Source organism: Tenrec ecaudatus, chromosome 3 (assembly GCF_050624435.1).
Source record: "Tenrec ecaudatus isolate mTenEca1 chromosome 3, mTenEca1.hap1, whole genome shotgun sequence".
In the NCBI taxonomy this organism is placed as follows: domain Eukaryota; kingdom Metazoa; phylum Chordata; class Mammalia; order Afrosoricida; family Tenrecidae; genus Tenrec; species Tenrec ecaudatus.
This window is the reverse complement of record NC_134532.1, coordinates 134,854,307-134,877,771: the sequence shown is the minus strand read 5'-3', so window position 1 is coordinate 134,877,771 and position 23,465 is coordinate 134,854,307. Positions and strand designations below refer to the sequence as shown.

The 23,465-nt window shown below is 41.3% G+C and overlaps 1 long non-coding RNA gene across 3 annotated transcripts in view; it reads left to right on the top strand.

Annotated features, from left to right (window-relative positions):
* The first annotated feature begins 10,028 nt into the window (after positions 1 to 10,028).
* The window catches only part of LOC142442764 (uncharacterized), a 32,175-nt gene continuing 18,738 nt past the window's right edge, over positions 10,029 to 23,465 (top strand). The window contains exons 1-4 of one of the 3 annotated variants that reach the window (XR_012783463.1): positions 10,029 to 10,147; positions 12,939 to 13,030; positions 16,859 to 16,972; positions 17,334 to 21,924. This is a non-coding gene — a long non-coding RNA (uncharacterized LOC142442764). Of the gene's footprint in view, positions 10,148 to 12,938; positions 13,031 to 16,858; positions 17,307 to 17,333; positions 21,925 to 23,465 lie in introns of those variants that run through there. The other 2 variants (XR_012783464.1, XR_012783462.1) reach the window with 2 other exon arrangements.

Here is a 23,465-nt window from a genome sequence, read left to right as displayed (position 1 = left end):
TTGTCTTGAAGCATGGTTTAGCATGGGTAACAGTCTTCACGCCAGGCACTCATATATGGGCGCATCTGCATGTGGGTGGACCCACCTGGAGACAGATAGAGGAGTGCTGTCATGGTTCCTAAGATCATTGGAAATATGTGTTTTCCGATGGTCTTAGACAACACCTGTGAAAAGGTCGAGGGGTCACAACCCACAGGTTGAGAACAGCTGCTCTAGTTCTTTAATGCTTCCACCCCTCCACTCCCAACTATCATGACCCCAATTCTATCACACAAATCCGGCTAGACAGGAGCATATACATTGGTACAGATAAAAGTTCTGAACATGCAGCATCTAGGACAGAAAACCCCTTCAGAAACAATAATGGGAGTCATGATACCATGAGAGTAGGGGTACAATGGGGGGTGGGGGAGAAAGAGGGAACTGATCACAATGATCCACTTATAATGGCCACCCCTCCAGGAGGATGAACAACAGAAACATGGGTGAAGGGCAACAACGGATGGTGTAAGATATGAAAATATAATAATTTATAAATGATCAAGGGTTCATGAGGGAGGAAGGGTGAGAGAGGGAGGGAGGGTGAGGGAGGGAGGGTGAGGGAGGGAGGGGAAGAAAATGAACAGCTGATACTGAAGCCTCAAGTAGAAAGAATATGTTTTGAAAAGGATAGAATTGATGTATAGATTGTTATAAGACATGTAAAAGAAAAAAAAAGATCTGTAAGAGCCCCCAATAAAATGATTGTTAAAAGTCTGTACCCTAAGCCACCTAACAAGAAATAATGGTAACAATCTCCCTTAGATATTTCTGTTTCCTGCAAATTATCTACCAGGTGCCCAGTTCAAATATCCCCTTCTGTCTCAATCCTTCACCCAGAGAATCTACAGAATCTCCTACAGCAGTTGAACATTGTCCTTAAACTTGCAAGCCTCATCAGGAAAATGACATTCTAAAATGAGCCCAAGAGGGATTGAGCAAGCCCTGGAGGCTCTTTCATCATGCCCTCGGGGTTTTCTTCCCCATCTCGGGATTCCAAGTAGACTGTCAATGTCTCTACCCAAAAATAGTGCAAAAAGAGGTGTCAAAGAGTTGTGGACAAATTGAATTAAAAGATAACAATTTTTCCACGAACTTGTAAAGCCCCTTTGTATTTACCTACAAAAGACACGGTAGAAACAAGTGAAATACTACTCGTTTACTCACAATTGTTTCAGGAAGACATGACAGGAGAAATCTGGTTTATAACTTAGTGGTGGGTTGTAAAATTAGTAAAACAGTTACATCTTCACACTTGTCTTACTTTATCTTACGTCAGATGTTATGTAGTTCCTTCCTGCTGGGCCCATGTTTACTAGTACAAACACTTCACTGTATCCATGTTATTTTGACGGGCTCAAGTAGAAAGGAAATGTTTTGAAAGTGATGATGGCAACATATGTACAAATGTGCTTGACACAATTTATGGATAGATTGTTAGAAGAGCTGTAAGAGCCCCCAATAAAAAGATTGAGAGAGAGAGAGAGAGAGAAATGAAGTTCTGATATTGCTATGAGAGAGATAAAACTTGAAAGCCTTGTTGTTAGCTGTTGTTGAATCTTCAACTCATGGTAATGCTATGTGTAATGGAATAAAGCATTGCCCATCTTGGTCTATTTGTATAATTATGGAAATATTTGAGTTTATTGCTGCTGCTGCTGCATGTCAATCTGTCTCATTTCTCTCATTTTTCCTCACCCTGCACTTCCAAATAAGAAATTATTTTGGTCTTTCCTGATAATTGGACCAACATAAGGAATATAAAGTCTCATCATGCTTGTGTCTAAGCAATATGTTTGCTGTATTTCTTCTAAGATTTTCTGTTGTTAACTTTTTTAATGACAGCCAATGGTATGGTCAAACTTATTCATTAATACTATGCTTGTGGCTATTGTTACCTGCCATTAGCTGAATTGATTCCAACTCTCTGTATGAACTGTGCAATCCTGTACCATCCTCACAATTATTCCCATGCTTGAGTCCAAAATTACAGCCATTGTACCAGTCCATTGAATTGAGGGTCTTCTCTTTTTCACTGTTTCTCCATGCCACCAAGCACGATGTCCTCCTCCAGGGATGCCAGGTCTCTCCTGAGAACATGTCCAAGGTACTCGAGATGAAGTCTGGCCATCCTTGCCTCTATGGACATTCTACCTGTACTTCTAAGAAAGATGTATTTGCTTTTTGACAGTCCCTTTTGTGCTTTCGAAATTCTTGGCCAGCACCCCAGTTCAAATGCACTGATTTTTCTTCAGTCTTTCTTATTCAATGTCCAACATTCCCATGGACAAGAAGAAATTGAAAATACCAAGACAGGTCAGGCATAATTTGGACCTCAAAGTAGCATCCTCACTTTTGAACATTTTGAAGAGATTTCCCTAATGTAAGGCATCATTTGGTCCCTCGACTGCTGCTTCCATGAGTATTGATTATAGATATAAACATGATGAAATTCTTGACAACTTTGATCTTTTCTTCATTCATCATTAGGTTACTTATTGGTCCTTTTGGGAGGATTTTGTTACATTGAGTTTTAATCTATATTGAAGACTGCAATCATTGATCTTCATAAGCAAGTGATAAAAGTCTTCCTCACTTTCAGAAGCAAGATTGTGTCATCTGCATATCAGCGGTTGTTAAAAAGCCTTTCTCCATTCCTGAGCCCCCATTCTTCTTCATGTAATCCAGATTCTTTCATTTTTGCTCAGCATACAGATTGAATAAATATGGTGAGAGGACACTACTCTGACACAAAACTTTCTCTATTTTATTATTTTTAAAATGGTTTTATTGGCACATAATCTACATGTCATACAATTCAATAGTTCAATCACATCAAGTAGAGTTGTGTGATCTTTACCTCAAACAATTTTACAATATTTTCTTCTTTCTTGAACTCATTGTTATTAGCTCACTGTTCCCACCACCACCACCACTTCCCCTGCCATGGCCCCAGAAACCATTAATTCAGTTACTGTCTCTAGGTTTACCTAGTCAATATTTCATATACAGAAAATTAAGTATTTTATCATTTGATCACCTTTTTCACTCATTTTAAGCTGTTCTGCTTTTTAATATTTTCTGTTTTCTCTTTGATTGTGATTTTCTCTGTTTTTTTATTTATTGTTTTCATTTTTTGTTTTTTTTAATGTTTTTCCTTTTTGGATCTTAAACCATGCATTATTCATTTGCCCTGTTCTCAAAATTGTCTCTTGATCCATGTACAAGTTCCTTATGAGCACAAGTATGTGTTCTGAAAATCGCATTCTTCTCAAGGCTATCCATAGTTTGTTATGATCAACACACTCAAATGCCTTTCCATAGTCAATAAAACACCAGTAACCATCTTTCTAGTAATCTCTGCTTTCTTCCAAGATCCACATGACATCAGCAATAATACTCCTGTGACATATTCTCTTCTGAATCTGGCCTGAACCTGTCAGCTCCTTCTCAATATACTGCTTCAACCATTGTTAGATGATCACCAGTAAAATTTTAATTGCATGAGACATAAAAATATTGTTCTATAACTTGAGCATTCTCTTGGGTAACCTCTCATTGTAACTGGTACAAATATGGATATCTTTCAGTCAGTTAACCAAATAGCTGTCTTCCAATTTCTTGACAGAAATTAGTGTTTCTAGTGCTTTATCAGCTTGTTAAAACATATCAATTGATGTCCTATTAACTCCTGGAGCCTTGTTTTTATCTAATGTTTCAGTGCAGCTTGAACTTCCTTAGTACCATTGGTTCTTGCTCATATGTTAATTCTTGAAATGGTTGAATGTTGAGTAATTCTTTTTGATACAGTAACTCTGTGTATTCTTTCTTTTTTTAATCATTTTATTGGGGGCTTGTACAACTCTTATCACAACCATATATCCATCCATTGTGTCAAGCACATTTGTACATATGTTGCCATTATCATTCTCAAAACATTTGCTCTCCACTTGAGCCCCTGGTATCAGCTCCTCATTTTCCCTTCCCTCCCCACTTACCCCTCTCCCATGAACCCTTGATAATTTATAAATTATTATTATTATTTTATCATATCTTACACCATCCAACATCTCCTTTCACCCACTTCTCTGCTGTCCATCCCACAGGGAGGAGGTTAGATGTAGACCCTTGTAATCTGTTCCCCCCTTTCTACTTCACCTTCTCTCCACCCTCCCAGTATCACCATTTCTGTCCTGGATTCCCTGTGTTTCCAGTTTCTATCTTTACCAGTGTAAATTCTCTGGTCCAGCTGGATTTGTAAGTAGAATTGGGATCATATAGTGGGGGGGGGCGGTGGGGAGGAAGCATTCAAGAACTAGAGGAAAATTGTATGTTTCACCATTGCTACACTGCACCGTGACTAGCTTGTCTCCTGCCCACAGCCTTTCTACAAGGGGATGTCCAATTTCCTGCAGATGGGCCCTGGGTCCCCACTCCACACTCCCCCTCATTCACAATGCTTTTTTTATTGTGGGGTTTTTTTGGTCTTTGATGCCTGATACCTGAGCCATTCAACACCTTGTGATCTCACAGGCTGGTGTGCTTCTTCCATGCGTGTTTTGTTGCTTCTCAGTCAGATGGCCCCTTGTTTATCTTCCAGCCTATAGGACCCCAGATTCTATATCTTTTGATAGCCAGGCACCATCAGCTTTCTTCACCACTTTTGCTTATGCACCTGCTTTGTCCTCAGCGATCAAGTCGGGACAGGCTGGTGTGCTTCCTCCATATGGGTTTGTTCTTTCTCAGCTAGATGGCTGCTTATTTATTTTCAGGCCTTTAAAACTTCAGATGCTATATCTTTTGTTAGCCAGGCACCGTCAGATTTCTTCACCACATTTTATTGTGTACCCATTGTCTTCAGCGATCGTGCCAGGGAGATGAGCATCTCAGACTGCCAAATTGTTAGAACATAGTGTTCTTGTGTTGAGGTAGTACTTGAGCAGGGGCCCATTGTCCATCTGTTTCCTTAATACTAAACCTATAAATATATTACATAGATCTATTTCCTCCTCATCGTATATAAATATATTTACATCTGTATATGTCTGTATTTAAATCTCTATGACTACCCTTGCCTCCTAGTTTTTTCCTCTATTTCTTTGTACTTTCCTCTTGTCCCACTATCATGTTCTGCTTTCATTTGAGTTTTAGGAATTCATCTCGGTTGAATTACCCTTGATCCAGCCCTGCCAGACCTCTTATACCCTCCTTGACACTGATTTTGGATCACTTGTTGTTCCCTGGTCCTGGGTTGGTTAACACCCACTTCTTTCCCCCTATTCCCCTTTTCCCATGTCCCCATGGAACGGTCATCCTGTTGTTCTCTCTCCCGGCTTGTTTATCCCACCTATCCCTTCCAGGTAGACATGCTATATACCATCACAAGACTGAGTACAACGAAGCAACAATAGAAAGTAGAACAATAGTTACAACCGCAACAACAGCAACACACACACACACAAATGTTCCCAAGCGCTTTACAGTCAAGTCTGATGGGGTGCCATGCCCTGGCCTTAATCTATCCCTGGGAACTTCATTGCTCTGCTCCCCGGCTCTCCCCCGCTGCTCTGCTGCATGCCTCCAGAGGCTGGCTTCAGCTTGGTGAGCTCAGGGCGGGCACAATTCTCACCATGTGTCTCTAGTGTTGTCCCCAGTGGTGCTATGGGTCAATGAGGAGCGCTGTGTCCCATATGGGGCCGGCCGTGTGGGCATCTCTGTGCACTGCTGTTCTGAGCAGGAACATTGTCCTCAGGGCTTGGTGAGCCAGGATGTGCGTCACTCTTTTCTTTCTTTTCCCCTATGCCCCCTCATTGGCTCCTGTGTGCTCTGACTCGACCAGTCCCTCTTCCCCTCTTCTTGAGCTGTAGCTTTAGTGTTGTCCTCTGAAGTAAATTCTTGGGGGGAGGATGGTATTGTTCAATTAGTTGGTAATGGGGCCGGCCCTTCAGGCCTCTCTATCAGTTTCCTACTTCATGTCAGTGTGTTGCGGTCCTGTCATGGAGCTCTGGGTTGAAGTGGTTTCTCTTTCCCTGTGGAGACACAATCAACACCCTCCCCCTGTGTGGGTTAGTGCCCTGCTCCCCCAGCTACCCATACCTTCCCCCTTCCTTTTTAATGGGCAAGCATATGTAAGTCATATGTATCCCTGAGTTTAGTCTGGCCCCTGCCATATTACCTGGACCTCACCCCAGGGACGTATGTATGCAGCAGCTTCTTCCCGAGGCCATTTTTGAATCTTTTGAGTTTGCCTTAGCGGACTCATGTAGTACTTGTCCTTTTGTGCTTGGCTTACTTCACTTAGAATAATTTCCTGCAGTTCTTCCCATGTGGCGATGTGCTTCATATGTTCATCACTGCTTTTTAGGAATGTGTAATAGTCCATTGTATATATATCCCAGAGTTTTTTTAATCCATTCGTCTGTTGATGGAAATTTGGGCTATTTCCATCCTTGCAATTGTGAACTGTGCTGCAATGAACATTGGGGCACAGATGTCTGGCCGTAGTTTGTTTTTTGTCTCTTCTGGGTATATGGATCATATGGTAGCTCAATTTCCAACTGTTTTAGATATTTCCAAATCAATTGCCATAATGGTTGTACATTCCGATAGGTCCACCAGTAGTGGGCAAGAGTTCCTATCTCTCCGCATCCCCTCCAACACTTGCTATTTTCTGATTTCTTGAATTGGGCTACTTTGTCCTTCTTGAGGAGTTCTCTGCTAATTCTCGGTTTCTTCCCTCTCCATATGAAGTTGGTAATCTGTTTTTTCAAATGTTTTGAAGAAAGTTGCTGGAATTTGGATCGGGATAGCATTGAAATAATACAGAGTCTTGAGTAGAATTGACATCTTTATAATATTGAGTCTACCGATCCACAAACATGGGATCGCCTTCCATTTGTTGAGATCACCCTTGGTTTATTTTAATAGTGTTTTGTAGTTTTCCTCATACAGATCTTTTGTTTTATGAGTCAGCTATATCCCTAGATATTTCAATTTGTGTTTAGCTATTGTGAAGGGTACCCCATTTTGATCCCCTCTTCTGTGTCCGTTTCTGATATGTACCGTAATGAGGTAGACTTCTGTTTGTTGATCTTGTAACCTGTTACTCTGCCATGTTCCTCTGTTGCTTCCAGTACTCCTCTCATGGAACTTTTAGGATTTTCCATATATAAAATCATATCATCTGCGAGTAATGATAGTTTCACTTCTTCTTTCCCCAGATGAATACTTTTGATGTCCTTTCTTTGCCTTATGTTGTTACCCAGGACCTCCAGTATGATGTTAAATAGGAGTGGGGACAAGAGTCATCCTTTCTTGGCCCCTTTTTCAAAAGAATTGATCTTTTCTCCATTGACTACATTGGCTATGGTTTTTCATATATAGTTTGTATTGTATTGAGGGATTTTCCTTCCATTCCTATCTTCTTGAGTGTCTTAAACATGAATTGGTGTTGAATATTGTCAAATGCTTAGTCCACATCTATCGATATTACCATGTGGTTCTTATACTTTTTCATTTCAATGTGACGAATAATACTAATGGTCTTTCGTATGCTGAACCATCCCTGCATCCCTGGTATGAATCCCCCTTGGCCATGATGAATTATTTGTTTTATATACTTTTGTATTCTGTTGGCTAGTATTTTGTTAAGGGTGTTTGCATCAATATTCATTAGGGATATTGGTCTGTAGTTCTCAATTCTTGTGGGATCCTTGCCCGGTTTAGGTATCAGAGTTAGATTAGCTTCATAGAAGGAATTTTGGAGTTTGCCATCTTTTTCTATGTTCTGGAAGATTTTGTGTAAGATTGGTGTCAGTTCTTCCCTGAATGCTTGATAGAATTCTCCTGTAAACCCATCTGGTCCAGGTGATTTTTTTGGTTGGTAATCCTTTAATAACTTTGTCTATTTCTTTTATTGATATGGGTCTGTTGAGGTTCTTGATGGTCATTAGGGATAATCTAGGGGGGTATTGTTTTTCCAAGATTTGTCCATGTCTTCCAAGTTTTTTAATTCATTGTAGTACAGTCCTTCATAGTACTGTGTAATTATCCATTTGATTTCACTATGATCCATTGTAATATTCCATCTTTCATCCCTCATCCTTGCTATTGAAATGTGTTCCTTCCTTTCTTTGGTCAAATTTGGGAGAGGTTTGTCAATTCTATTTATCCATTTGAAGAACCAAGTTTTAGCAGCATTGATTTCCCCCCATAGTTTCTTATTTTCTCTCTCCTGAATCTCAGATCTAATTTTTTTATTATTTCTTTTCTTTTGTTATTAGTTGGATTTTCTTGCTAACTTTTCTCTGCTTGCTGTAAATTTTGTGGCAATACACCAATCATAAGCCTCTCCTCCTTTTTATGTGCATATAATGCTTTGAGACTTCCTCTGATGACTGCCTTTGCTGTGTCCCATAAGTTTTGTTATGTTGTGTTTTCATTCTCGTTGGTTTCTAGAAATTTCCTAATTTCATCTCTGATCTGAGCCTGTACACAGATCACAGTACACTCCTTTTGCAATAGAGAGTTATTCATTTTCCAATTGTTTTCCCTTGATTTTGTTATCTTCCTTTTGTTGATTTCCAATCTTAATGGCACAGTGGTCAGAGAGAAAGGTCTGTATGATATCAATGTGCTTGAATTTATGTCGGTTTAACTTATGCCCCAGCATGTGGTCTATTTTTGAGTATGTATCATGTGGACTTGAAAAGAATGTGAATTGTTTTGTATCTGGGTGGAGAGCTCTGTAGATATCAGATAGCAATCAGGTCAAATTGTCTAATTGTAGTGTGTAGATCTTAAGCCTCCTTGTTGCGTTTCCTTCCAAGTGATCTATCTTTCTCAGAGAGCGGTGTATTGAAGTCACCTACTATAATTGTTGAGGCTGTGATTTCTTTTTTTTCATATTTTGGAGTGTTTGATTGAAATATTCCATGGGACACGTGTTCGGCAAGTAAATACTTAGAACGCTTATTGGTTCTTTATGTAATGTTCCCTTGAGCATTATATCGTGTCCCTCCTTATCTCTTTTTATAGTTTGCACTTTGAGGTCACTTTTATCTGAGATTAAGATCGCAACCCCTGCTTTTTTTAAATTGCTGTTTGCTTGGTATGTTTTTCTCCAGCCTTTGATTCTCAACCTATTTTTGTCTATAATGCTGAGCTGTGTCTCCTGTAGGCAGCAGATCGAGGAGTTGTGTTTTCCAAGGCAGTCTATTAGTCTCTGTCTCTTAAGCCTGAGTTCAAACCATAAAATTCAGGGTTATTACATCTATCTGTGTCCCTGTGATGTCATCTTATCCCTCTTGTGTTGGGTGTTTTCCTATCTTAATTTCTTTTCCGTGGGTTGTGCATATGTGTAGTGTTATCTTGGGAGCTGTTTTCGCTTGGGTGATCTCTGGGTGGAGTTGTTCTGTGTGGCGGTCTCTTGTATGTGCTTGGTGAGTGTTATTCTTCTGCCCTAACTGGGTCAGTGAGGATCATTTGTAGTGCTGGGTTCATTTTAACATATTCTTTGAGACTTTCCTTGTCCGGGAAGACTCTCACTTTTCCATCAATTTTGATAGATAATTTAGCTGGTTAGAGTATTCTTGGATTTGAATTATTTTCCTACAATTTTTGGAATATGCTGCTCCACCGTCTCCTCTTCTTCATAGTTTCTGCTGATAGGTCTGAGCATATTCTTATCTGCTTGCCTTTATATGTGGTTGCCAGTTTTCCCCTAGCTGCTCTCATAATTTTCTCCTTTTCCTCATAGTTAGATAGTTTAACAACTATATGTCTTGGTGACTTCTTCTTGCTGGTGTTCAGTCTAGCTGGCATTCTTTCTGTCTCCTGGATAGTTTCCTGGTTTTTGTTCATTAAGCTAGGGAAATTTTCCTCCAAGCATTCCATCACTATTTTGAATGCTGATTTCCTTGATGAGCATTCCTCCGGCAGGCCGATAATTCTCATGTTGTTCTTTCTCAAATGTCAGACATAGCTCTGAGGTTTTCTTCAGCTTCTCTGATGGACTTATAAGACTTTCTCACGTTTATTAATTTCAGCTTGCAAATCTTCTAGGTCACTGGTGCGGTTCTCTGCCTCCTCCATTATCTGGGATAAGTCCGTGAGTTCGCTATTAGTTTTTGTTATCTTACCCCTTAACGCCTGTATTTCCCTTTGGTGCATGGCCTTTATCTCCACTATCATTTCATCCTTTTCATGTAAAGCTTCCCTCATGCCCTGTATGGTTCCAAGCAGCATTCTGAAGGTTTCTTTCTGGAGTGGGGAGGTGGGGCGTGGGGGGGGGGGAGGGGGTCAACCTCTGCCTTTTCTATGACTGCTGTTAGGTCCAGGTGCTCCTCTGTCATTGGATTTTGTTTCTTTTCTTGTTGAAAATGTGGAAGCATCTTGCTGTTTTTTGGTTGATTTATTGGAACTAGGTGCAGTTTTCCCAGGTGTCTCGGAGCCCTGGGCTCTCTTTGGGAGGTTGGTGTTGGTGTTTTAGCAGGCTGCCTTTAGCGACTGCCTTTAAGGGTTATGTTTCACCTTAGTCCTGCTGGGGAATTCCTCTCACCTTGGCCTATCATTTGTGCTCCAGCCACCTTCAGGTCTCCTTAGGGGCTGTTTGCAGTTGTGCGTTCTGCGGTCTGATAGAAAGTGCTGGCCCCAGTTCAGGGGAGCATTTTTAGGGGACGGGTTTGGGATTGGGTGATCTGTTGCTGGCTAGGAGCACAGGTAGACAGATGGGAGGGAGGCCACCACTGGCAGTGATCTACTGCTTGGAGCCGAGAGGCTGGGGTAGAGTGAGCAGGGAGAAGGGAGAATGCAGTAGACAAGCCCCAAAGGCTTGGGCCCCTATGCCACAGATGCAGGAACTTCTGCCAGACTTGTGTTCGCTGCCTGGCAGGCCTGAAGTAGCATGGCAGAAAGGGGAGCTCTGCGAGTGTGGGGAATGGGGGAGGGGGAGCCCAGGGAGGTTGCTGGCTGGCGAATCTGAGAGAAGTGCAGAGATGGGGTGGGCACCTCTGGGCTGAGACCTCTGAGTGTGTGGGCAGGTCTGGTTGGCAGTTTGCACGGAGCACAAAGGCAGGGCTGCAGCCTCTGCCATCTGCCTGGTTGCGTTGTGGTGCAGGACACATCCCCGGAGGAAGGGGGAGAGGGTCTGGCCAGCTGGTCGCGAGGGGCACTCAGATGGGGCACGAATCTCTGGGTGGGCTGGCTGGAGAGATTGCGGGGCACTGAGTCCAGGCAGCAGCTTCTGCCAGCTGCCTGGTTGCTCTGTGGCACTGGGCGAGTGCCTCCAGGGAGAAAGGGGGGAGGGTCTGGCCAGCTTATTTGAGAGGGGCGCCCAGATGAAGCACTAATCTGCAGGGGGGGGAGCGGGGGTTATGCCGGCTAGAGCACCCACACTGACGCGGGCACCCTGATGCGGGGTGCAGGGTCCTGCCTGGCAATTCTGCACAGAGCACCGGCGGAGAGCAGGAGTCCTGAGCGCCACAGGAGAGACCCCGGGCATCTACAGGGAGCGCTGGCGATAGGGTGGGAATCTGCTTCAGGGTCTGAGAAGTGCTCTGAGTGGTCTTGGGAATCGACAGACAGACTTGATATCCCTACTAGGTCTCCAAATTTCCCCACTCACCAATCTCCTCAGAGCCCCAGGCAGGAGCTACCTATCTGGTGGCCATCTTCCCCCCATGCTCTGTGTATTCTTTCCATCTTCGTTTGATACTTCCTGAGTCATTCAATATTTTACCCATAGAATCTTTCAATATTGCAACTCAAGGTTTGGCTTTTTTTTCTTTAGTTATTTTGGTTTAAGATCTGCTGCATGTGATCTTCTCTTTTCTCTCTAACTTTAGGTCTTTGCATATTTCATTATAATATTTTATTTTGTCCAGTTGAGCTGCCCTTTGAAATTTTCTGTTCAGTTCTTTGACCGCATCCTTTCTTCCATTTGCCTTAGCTACTCTATGACTAAGAGCAAACTTCAGTCTTTTCTGACATCCTCTTTGCTATTTTCCCTTTTCTGTCTTTTTAATGATCCGTTGCTTTCTTCATGTATATGTTCTTGATATCCCCTCACAATTAATGCACCAAATCTGTTCTTGAGATGTTTTCAAAATTCAGGTGGGATAGAATTAATGTTGTACTTTGCTCTCATGGTCTTATTTTAATTTTCTTCAGCTTTAACCTGCACGTACAAAGGAGCAATTGATGGTCTATTCCACAGTCAGCCCCCCAACCACATTTTAACTGCTTATATTAAGCTTCTCCATGTCTCCTCCCACCAAAACAAAACAAAATCATAGCTGTCTAGTTTACTCTAACTCGTTGCAACCTTATAGGAGAGGGCAGACCTGCCCCTGTGTGTTCCTAAGACTGTAACTGTTTACCTGAGTAAAAAAGCCCAATCTTTCTCCCTTGGCATGACTGCATGATCACTACACCATCAGGGTTCCTCCCCTCTCTTCCCATAGACATAGTCAATTTCATTTCTCAGTGTTCCATCTGGAGAGTTCTATGTGCATAGTTACGTTTTGTGTGATTGGGGGAAAAGGTATTTTCTAAGAACAAGGCTTAGAAAGTTTATCATGTGATCTCCAGCTTTGTTTCTATCAACTACTATTTTTTCCTTTTTGTTTCCAAATTTTGTATTTCAATTTTCAATAATTACCAATGCATCTTTATTGCATGTTTGGTCAATTTCAGACTAAAGGTGTTGGTAGAATTGAACAATCTCTTCATCAGTAGCTTTTGTGATTGGTACATACATTTGAATACTAGTGTTGATTGGATTTCCTTGTATACAGATAGACATTATCCTATAACAGATATCATTGTACTTCAAGGTGGATCTTGAAATACCAGAGTTAAAATGTATCAATTCTTCTTTCACTTCTTTTTTCACTATCCAGATCTTGTACCAAATGAGGCAATTGAAAAGATGAGGACTTAAGTCTGGTGCACTTTATTCATCAAAGGGACATCATTTTAAAACCTTAAGGAGGTATTTTGCCATAGATCTATCCTATAATGCATTGCGTGTTTTTTTACAGTTGCTACCAAAGACGTTGATTGTCAATCCAAGTAGAATGGATGCATTCGTTATTTTAATTTCCTATCCATTTATCATGACATCATTTATTGGTCCAAATCATGAGCATTATCATTTCTGTTACCCAAACTGAGGGTTGTTGTCTTCTACCTTCATCAGTAAGTCCTTTGAGTCACCTTAAATTTTTGACAAGTAAGGTTGTGTCATATGCATATCACAAATTACTAATGTGTTCCTTCCTTCAATCTGATGTTGAGTTCTCCATATAGTCAAGCTCTTCATATTAATTGTTCAACACACAGTAATTAATCTTTTAGAAAATTCATATAGATTGACAAGTAAGGGAAGGACACAGTCCTGCTGCATGTCTTTTCCAGTGTTGAACCTCACTGTCATCCTTTGTTCTCTTCAAAAGACTGCCTCGAGATCCACAAACATGTTCCACATGAGCATAATTAAATAGTTTGGAATTCCTATTTTTTTCTGATGAGTGAAATATCAGACACAAAAGAATAAGTAGCATATAACCAGTAATATAAAATATCTAAAATTGGCAAATGTATAGAGACCAAAGGTTATCCATTAGTTGTTACTTAGGGTGAATGAAAGAGGATTGGGAAAAAAAGTGATTAAAAAATTAGAAATAGATAGTAGTGATCATTGCAGAGTATACTAAATGTGATAATTTCATTGAATTACATGCAAAAAATTGTTGAAATTGTGAATAATTTGTGTATATATGTGTGTATATATACATAGATATATTACCACAATTAAAAGTATTTTTATGTAGACATGTAGAAATTATTGAAATGGCATGTTTTATTATATACATTTTCACCAAGATGTTTTTTTCCCCAGATAATTCTAGTATTTTATTTTGACATGAAACACAAGCATCATCGGACAGATACAATCACTGTACAGGGGAGTAGCGAAGGGGACAGTGCTAACACATTTTCTGGGATGGCAACCAACATTTGAAACAATGTGTGTAAGAATTATTGAGTGGGAAACTAATCTGCTGTGTAAACATTTCCACATAAAAAGTACAATGTTCATTTTTATTTAAAAACAAAAACGGGAAAAGATTTTGGTCCAAGCTTTAGAACCAAATATACAGTCCATACATCCTAAATTCTTTGTTTTTTTATGAAATTGCATTCTTAAAATTAAGAGTAATTTAATCTAGATAAAAATTAAAAATAAGTATAGTGCATAAGTGTCCAAGGTGGGAGGTGCAGGGACTATCTCATTATATAACTATTATTATTGCTCTGATAATTATTCCTTACAGGTTATGGAGCAAATGTTCTTTGTCACTAAGAAAGTGCCTCGAAAGTCCTTAGGGGGTGTCTTGGTTATTTGGAGTGGCTCTAACGGATAGACCACAAGCAATTAGGCTTCACAAATGGAAACTTATTCTTTTACAGTGTGGGCTAAAAACCTGACGTCAGAGGGGCAGCTCTGGGGGAGGTTTTCTCTCAGTGTGTTTTCTAGCTCTAGAAGACGCCCAGCCTAGCACAAAGAGCCCAGGTCGAAAAGACACAATCTGCTTCTGGATCTTCCTTCTTGGTAGCAGTAGGCCCTCCTTGCTCCACTTGCATCTCTCTGCTTCTTCTTCTTTAAAAAAAAAAAATCATTTCATTGAGGGCCCGTACAATGCTTATCACAATCCATACATACATTCTCTGTGTCAAGCATATTTGTACATTTGTTGCCCTCATCATTCTCAAAACATTTGCTTTCTACTTGAGCCCTTGATATTAGCTCCTCATTCTCCCCCTCCCTTCCCGCTCCCTCCTCTCTCATGAATCCTTGATAATTTATAAATCATTGTTATTTTGTAATATCTCACACTGTCTGACATCTCCCTTCACCCACTTTTCTGTTGTCCATCCCCCAGGGAGGATGTTCTATCTAGATTCATGTAATTGGTTCCCCCTTTCTATCCCTCCTTCGGTCCACTCTCTCGGTATCACCACTCTCAGCACTCGTCCTGAGCGGTTTATCTGTACCACCAGGATGTGTTTTAAATTAATAGTGCCAAATACTTAGATATTGCTTAGATATACAGAATACGTAAAACTCCCATCAAGTTGATTCTGACTCATAGTGATTTTATAGAATAGAGTAGAACTGCTCCTGAGTTTCTGAGACTATAATATTTTAAAAACCAACAGTTTTACTGATATGTCATTCACATATTATACCATTCAATAGTTCAATCATATTTAAAATAACTTGTACAATCATCACCACAATCAATTTTAGAACATTAAAAAAAATTCCTGGTACTAATTGTTATTAACTCCCCATTTCCTCCCAACCTTCCCGCTCATACCCCCAAGAAACCATTGATCCAGTATTGTCTTATAGATTTACCTGTCCTGGATTTTATATACAGAAAAACATACAAACATCCCCACAAACAAACATCAGTCATCAGAGGTAAACATCAATTGAAATAAAGAGGAAAATATTAAAAACTTGAACAAATTTAAAACGGGTTGCATGGCAATTCTTAACAAGAGTGGAAAGTCCCACCTTTCTCCTGAAGAGATACTGGTGGTTTAGAACTTATAACCTTGTGGTGTCAGCCTTGCACCCCCAGGGTTCCTTAGACATACAGGAGCAATTCTAAATGCTTCATGTAGGTAGACTCATCTAATCCTACTGAAGTATGTTTCTACTTTAACCTCAGTTACTAATGGAGGGGAAAATCCCCCTCCCCCACTCCCAAAGTTAAATTGCTTGCAAAACATTTCCAAACCCGGATTTGAAGTTAGCCAATCTGGCTCCCTTAAGCCTCCACTCTAAACTATTAAGGTATAATTCAACTCAGCTCACTGTCACTGATTCAGTTCTAACTCATAGCAACCCTATAGGACAGGGTAGAATTGTCCTGTGAGTTTCCTAGACTCTCTTTATGGAAATAGAAAGTCCCTGTCATCTGTGGAGAGGCTGGTGGTTTTAAACTGCTGACCTTACTCTTAGCCTAATGCATGCCCACTATGCCACCAGGGCTCCTTAAGGTATAGTGCCTATTTTTATAAGGAAGGGCTTGTCCTGAGTGTTCTGATTTGAACAAACCATTGTCTCTCCATTCTTCAATTTGCTCATCATGAAAACGAGGTTAACAATGGCTACTCCACACAGCTGATCTAAGGACTAAATATGGGGTGCCACATTGTAGAGAGAAGCATGGAAACACTAGCTTCCCAAACAGTCACTCTCTTCTCTCCCTCAGAATCCCTATCCGCCTTTGTCTACTGAAATGCCACCCCTTCTGTCTCTGAGCTCTCAGAACTCCGCAGCTTACACCTGGCACTTGACACGCGCTCCACTGTTTAGCTGCATCCTCCGTACGATGGGAACTGGGCATCATTTACCTAGGTGTTCTTAGAGTTCAGTTCCTTGCCTTACACCTAGAAGTGCTCAGCAAATATTTGCTGTGCATACAAGAATTTTCAAATTCACTGGTTACCAAAAAGGCTGACCTACCTAAATTTGTCTATGACTGACCTGCACCGACTTGTTTACAAAAGCCTGCATTCATCTCAGAGCCATAAACTTTCTCTAGGTAACTCTATGAGAAAATCAGCTTGCCTTTCAATGATACATCTGCAGGCATTCGCGTAGGCATATTACTACAAACACTTCCTATGCGCTCCCTCCAAATTACCAATGAGCTTGCAGATCAGTCACATCTTCCTGAAAATTAGGCCCTTATTATTTTATGTGAAAATGGGTTAATCACAATAACCTGCCTGTTCACAGGAGCATTGGCGAAGAAGTCTGAAAATAGAGAAGCTCTGTTGAAATCACTCTGGAGAAGGAGAAGCCACCCTTCCCCGAGCTGTACAGCCTGAACCACATCATGACCAGGAAGAGGTGACTCATTTCCTCCTATCTCTTCAGTCACCTTGGGAGGCTTCTCTCCTTTCGCCACCTCTTGGTGAATCCCATCACACTTGACACTTAATGAATCACACTGTAATCACCCAACCAACCAAAAAGAAACCCCAAACTGAAGCAGTAGAAGAATAAGCACACTTTTAAAAACTCAGAGAAATAGTAAGAGAAGCTTTGCTTTCCATTAGCAAGTTTCTGCATAATATATTCATGGAGTCAATGGAACCATGCAACAAGCTCTTTTTTTTATATATATTTGGTGAAATTAGTATATTTTCTTGGTTCAAAATGAATACATGATTGATTATCTTAAACAAGCTTTTTTAATTTATTTTTTTAGTGTTCTTACAAGGTATAACCCACGGACCAGAAATTGCACAAATCCCACGTGTTAAATTCCACGAACTTTTACATTTATGTGTACATTTATATACTTGTACAGATGTGCATGTATGTTGTTATGTGCCATTGAGTTGGTTTCAACCCGTAGTGACCCTATGCCAACCGAGCAAAGCACTGCCTGCACCATCCTCGTGAATGTTCCTACACTTGAGCCCATGGCTGCAGCCCCAGTGTCAGTCCCTCTCCCTGCGACCTTCTTCTGTACCAGGGACTCATCGCGCCTGACAACGAGTCCAAAAGATGTAAGGCGATCTCACCATACTTGCCTCTAAGGAGCACTCTGGTCATTCTTCTTTCAAGACAGATTTTGTTTGTCCTTTTAGCCATCCATGGAACTTTCAATATTCTTCTCCAGCACCACAGTTCAACTACATCACAAATAATCAAATGCATTATAAATGTACAAATTAAATGCATAACATTCTCTTCAGTGTACCTTATTCAATGTCCAACTTTCACATGCATATGAGGCAATTGAAAATATCATAAATATATACATATATATATAATGTTTATAACCAGGCAACATCATCCAGATCACAGTACAAGATTTGTCAACATCTCTGAAGACTCCACCAGGCCCTTCCCAATCAATATTTTTACTTCTCTCATCACAGATTTTTTACCCTGTTCATGTACTTCATAAAATTGGACTCTAGTATATATTTGTACCTTGTTTCATTTGCTCAAGCTATGTCTATGAAAATCATTTACATTGCTGTGAAAATAAACCATCTGACCTTTTCCTATTTATATACAATAGTCCTGAATTACTAGGTCCTATTATTATGGATGATTAGGATTATGGAGCCAGTCCCCTATGGATACACAACTCCATAGATGTTCCTTATCTAAAACGGCATCGTGTTTGCATATACCCTGTATCCCCCACTGCCGTTTAGTTGACTCTGACGCACAGAAACCCTGCATAGGGTTTCAGAGACTATGAATCTCTCGAGAGGCAGAGAGCTTCAATTGTCTCCCTCTTTGCAGCTGGTGGATTTGAACTGCTGGCTTTATGGTTAGCAATTCTACATTTAACCAACAGTGCCACCATAATACCTAATGTAAGTGTTAGTAAATAGCACTTTTGCTCTCTCTAGCTTCTAGGGGATTTCGACCACTTAACTTCAGCTCTCCTCCCCAGCCCACTCCCTGCCAAATATTTTTGATTCATGGTTCATTGGCTCCACAGGTGTGCAACTCGGAGATTGAGAACCCTTGGACACAGAGGGTCAACTATGTGTAATTCCATTCTATGGATTTTATAAAGCTGCTATTAGGATTGAAATTCTATATACCTTCTTGCATGTCTTTTGGACAAGAACTATGCATTGGTCTTTTACCCAGTCTTTGTACTTTTGCTTCTCTATTTCACATCAACCCCCAGAACACGGACCCAGTAATCTTCCTAGATCACCTTAGATCCTGGCCCTCCACACAGCTCTCAGTGGATCCCTTTGTGCCTGTAGAAGAATTTACAACTCCAAAGCAGGCCTTCCTGGTCCTTTACGCTGTAGCCACATTCTCCCACGCCATGCTGATCTCTTGTCTAATGATAAGATTCATTTCCCTCCCATTGTGTCCAGTCAAAATACACAGCTTGCTGCTCTCCATACAAACGTTTGTTTATGAGCACACCAATTCTTCCAAACCCAGAAAGTATTTTCCCACCAGTTATAAATTAAGAGCAGATATTTGGTTTTTAAAACTGTGGCCGGAGATTATTTTAAAGGTATTTCCCTGATCTGATGGTATGGAGAGATTATAAGAAGTAATTACCAATCAGCCGATCTGGAATTTTCCATCTAGTTTGGAGGCAACTAAGAACATACACCTGGGACAATTTCGCAAGCAGGGATTTGAGGAATCTGGTTCTGCCACTTCCTCACTGGGTGACCCCTGGTAGCCCTTCTACGCCTCCACTTCCTCATCTGAAAAACAGATGAGAAAAGCGTCATGTAAGGAATACATGAAGTACTGCACAAAGTCACGTAAGCGACGGGCACAAAAGAAGCACACAATAATTCGTCTGTATCATTACCAATAATAAATTAATGTTAATAAAGGAACTGTGTCGTATAGTGGTCAAGAGTAAGGGACTGGGAACCCAAAATTGCCTGGGTTCAAATCTCGACTTCTCCCCTTTCTAGCTTTAATTCTTGGGCACATTGCTAGACTCTCTGCAGCTCAGTTTCCTCTTCTGTGAAAGGGGCTTGGGGAGGATTGAAAGAGTCCATAGAAGTACAACACAGACCCTGGCCCCCAGTAGGTAACAGAGGTGTCTCAGCTGGCTTAGTGTGTTCAGTGTTGGGCTGCTAACTGCGGGGTTGGTGGCTGAAACACACCAGCCTCTTCTTGGGAGAAAACTGAAACTCTCTGCTCCTGTAAAGCTTTAGACTCAGAAACACGAAGAGCCGTTTGATGGTCTCCCATAGGGTCACTGTGCGTCAGAGTTGACTCAGTGACAGTGGGTTTCTTACTGTATGTGAGTAACTGCTATCACCAATCATGAAGAAGCTCTGGTGGCACAGAGGGTTAGGCATTGGGCAGTTAGTTGCAGGGACAGTCAAGAGAAAGATGAGACTTCCTGCTCTTCAAGATGGAGAGCGGAAGGAACAGTTCTACTCTGTCCTGTAAGGTTGCTGTGAGCTAGAATCTACAGGATGGCCAGGAGCATTACTGCTAATGTTGAGTACTACTGACAACGACGACTATGACAGATGTCACCGATGGGCTTCCTTATTCTTGTGGATCTGAACTCCACATAGAAAAGGATAAATCTAAAGGGAATTAACCTAGAAATGCACTTTTTAGAAGGATTATTCCGAATATGAAAGACGTTTCGGCAGAGACAGGAAAGTGGACTCAGAGCTACCAAAGGGGCTCAGCAGAGTGACCCATAAAAGGTATCAGCCATATCAGGGGCTAGTGTGGCAGAGCTACAAATTTCCAAGGTGAGTTTATGATTCAAATGGTTCATCTCTGAGGAGTCCTTGGGTTCCCACAGACCAGTGGAGCTGCTCATTGTTCCAGGAGTGGAAAGAACTGTTGCTAATGGTTTCGTACTGCTGACCTTGTGCTTAGCAGCCCAACACCTGCCCCACTAGGCCACCAGGGCACCAGAGGCAGATCACACGCAGGAAGACAGAGCTCTCCAACATTAGCTTCTAAACCATTCCAGGATAATTCATAGTTTCTGAAGGCAAGTAGTAAATGAATCAAAGAGGGAGGCTAGAGATCAGTGTTGATGGTAAGGACAACCAACAATTCGCTTGCATAGTTCCCTCTCAGATGAATAACCTGAAGTAAGAAGTTAAATTTCCTACAGTCACAATGCCAGGAACAGGCAGCAACCGAACATAAATTCACAAACTTGAATTCATGCCTTATGCCAATCTGACATGAAGTGCAAACTTTTAAACTGGGGGAGTTAAGGTGTAGGAAAGAACTTTCAGTAGTAAGTTTCAATACATTAAACTCAGAGAAAAGGTGAATTCACATTAAAAAATGTCCTCAAGCACTTTGAGGGCACAGGAAAATTAGAAGGGGGCAGTCACCTCAGCAACTGTCCTTACTGTGGGCCTCGAGGGGTGACGACTGGCTGCCTAAGGGAAATGGAGAGCTGAGCAAGGCGTGCAGAGATGCAAGCACCATCTCCCTCTGGAGCCTCCGTCTCCGATGAGAAGAAACAGGAGACTGGCATTGCCTGAGCAGACAGGTCCATTTCCATTGTGTCCAACATGTCCTGTATGAGACGAGCATAGCTGTGTTTGTGATAAAAGAATACCATTTCATTCAGAAGGGATCAGTTATCAGGCATCAAAGAACAAAAAATCCTATCACTGGCTGCACACCTCCATGATACGATCGCCGAGGAAAAATGAGTGCATAAGCAAATGTGGTGAAGAAAGCTGATGGTGCCCGGCTATCAAAAGAGATAGTGTCTGGGGTCTTAAAGGCTTGAAGGTGAACAAGCGGCCATCTAGCTCAGAAGCAACAAAGCCCACATGGAAGAAGCACACCAGCCTGTGCAATCACGAGGTGTGGAAGGGATCAGGTATAAGGCATCATCAAAAAAAAAAATCTTACAATAGTGAATGAAGGGGTAAGTGCAGAGTGGAGACCCAAAGCCCATTTGTTGGCCACTGGAGATTCCCTCACAGAGGGGTCTAGGGGAGGAGATGAGTCAGTTAGGGTGCGACATAGCACCAATGAAGAATACAGCTTTCCCCCAGTTCCTAAATGCTTCCTCCCCCCACATTACACACACACACACACACACTACCATGATCCGAATTCTACCTTGCAAGTCTGGATAGATCAGAGGTTGTAAACTGGTGCATATAGGAGCTGGAGGCACAGGGAATCCAGGGTGGATGATACCTTCAGGACCAGAGGTGTGAGGGCCAATACCGGGAGAGAAGAGGGTGAGTGGGTTGGAAAGGAGGAACCGATTACAAGGATCTACATGTGACCTCCTCCCTGGGGAATGGACAACAGAAAAGGGGGTGAAGGGAGACGCTGGACAGGACAAGATATGACAGAATAATCCTTTATAAATTATCAAGGGTTCATGATGGAGTGGGGAGCGGGGAGGGAGGGGAAAAAAAGAGGACCTGATGCAAAGGGCTTAAGTGGAGAGCAAATGCTTTGAAAATGATTAGGGCAAAGAATGTACAGATGTGCTTTATACAATTGATGTATGTATATGTATGGATTGTGATAAGATTTGTATGAGTCCCTAATAAAACGTTGGTTTTTTCTTTTTAAGAATACCATTTCAGGTGAAATTCCAATCTCTCTCCCATATTACCATGTTCTTAACACACGCAGACCTTATTCCATTATTTTTAGTTGTTACATTATGTTAACTTCAATTTTTATGCTCGGAAGAAGTGTCTCCCCAACAATTCCACATTCAGTGAGACCAGGGTGTAATTATTTTGCTTCTTTGTTTAATCCCTATAATGACCATTCTATGTACATATTGCACATAATAAGTATTTGGTGCCATAAAATTACAAATCCAAATGGTATATGTATTTCTTTCCATGGAAACTCTTTTCCCTCACTATTTTTATAGATGTCGTGATGATTTTGAGTTCAACCTATTGAAGGAAAGTATATGCATTTATGAAGTTGGACATTTCGAATGTCCACCTAAAATAAACCCTCTTGCTTTTGGTTAAGATACCAGATTTTATAAGTGGATGATTAGGACAAATGTAATATGGAAAATACCTGACGTTTCTTTTGCCAGCAGCTCTTCCCCCAACCCCCACTAAGCAAACAGAATGTGTAGTCTAATTGCAGAGCACAGAAGTTAAAAATCTGCTAGACGGCAGCATTATTGCAAAACGTGTACCATCTCTCAGAATGATCTGCTGAAGGGAGATGACTGGAAGGTTTACTCTGAGCTATAAACATCCCCAGTGAACTTGGAACATCTGCTCTTAATTTGGGCATGGGTGGCGTCTACATCAGACAGGAAAACACCCCTGGTTTTCTAAGCGGCTTGAACAGATGCCCTGGAGCAAATCCTGACTTCCGAGTGTAGGTTGTTGTATTCGGCAGTGCGCTCCACCTACCAAAACAAAAATGAGCACAGGGCTTCTGAGGTGCCCCTTTCAACCCAGAGCTTCCATAGTTCATCTTAGAGCAAGAGGAACCAACCCTTTCACCACTCCGCTGCAAAGATGATTAGATTTAAAAATTTCCACACTCATTTATGCAAACAATGCAGTCTCCATGTATCCACCTGATTTCAGGTTCAGTGCCATATTAGTCAGTTGCCTCGCTGTCTTGTCGTTGTTGATGTTGTGTTCTGGATCTCAGCCTGTTTTATACTTCATTGCACACTGGACCCATTAAACGAATTAGCACTTCATGTCATTTGTTTATTAATGAGTACATGTAATGTCTTAACAGGTTAAGAAAAGGGTGCAAGTACGGTGGGATAAAACATGCAGGCAGGAGTCACTTTCTGAAGAAAAATAGGGTCAAATTATGGAAGGTTAACTGCATGAATTTGCAAGACCCAACTCATGGCTTTCATTTTTCAGTTCTG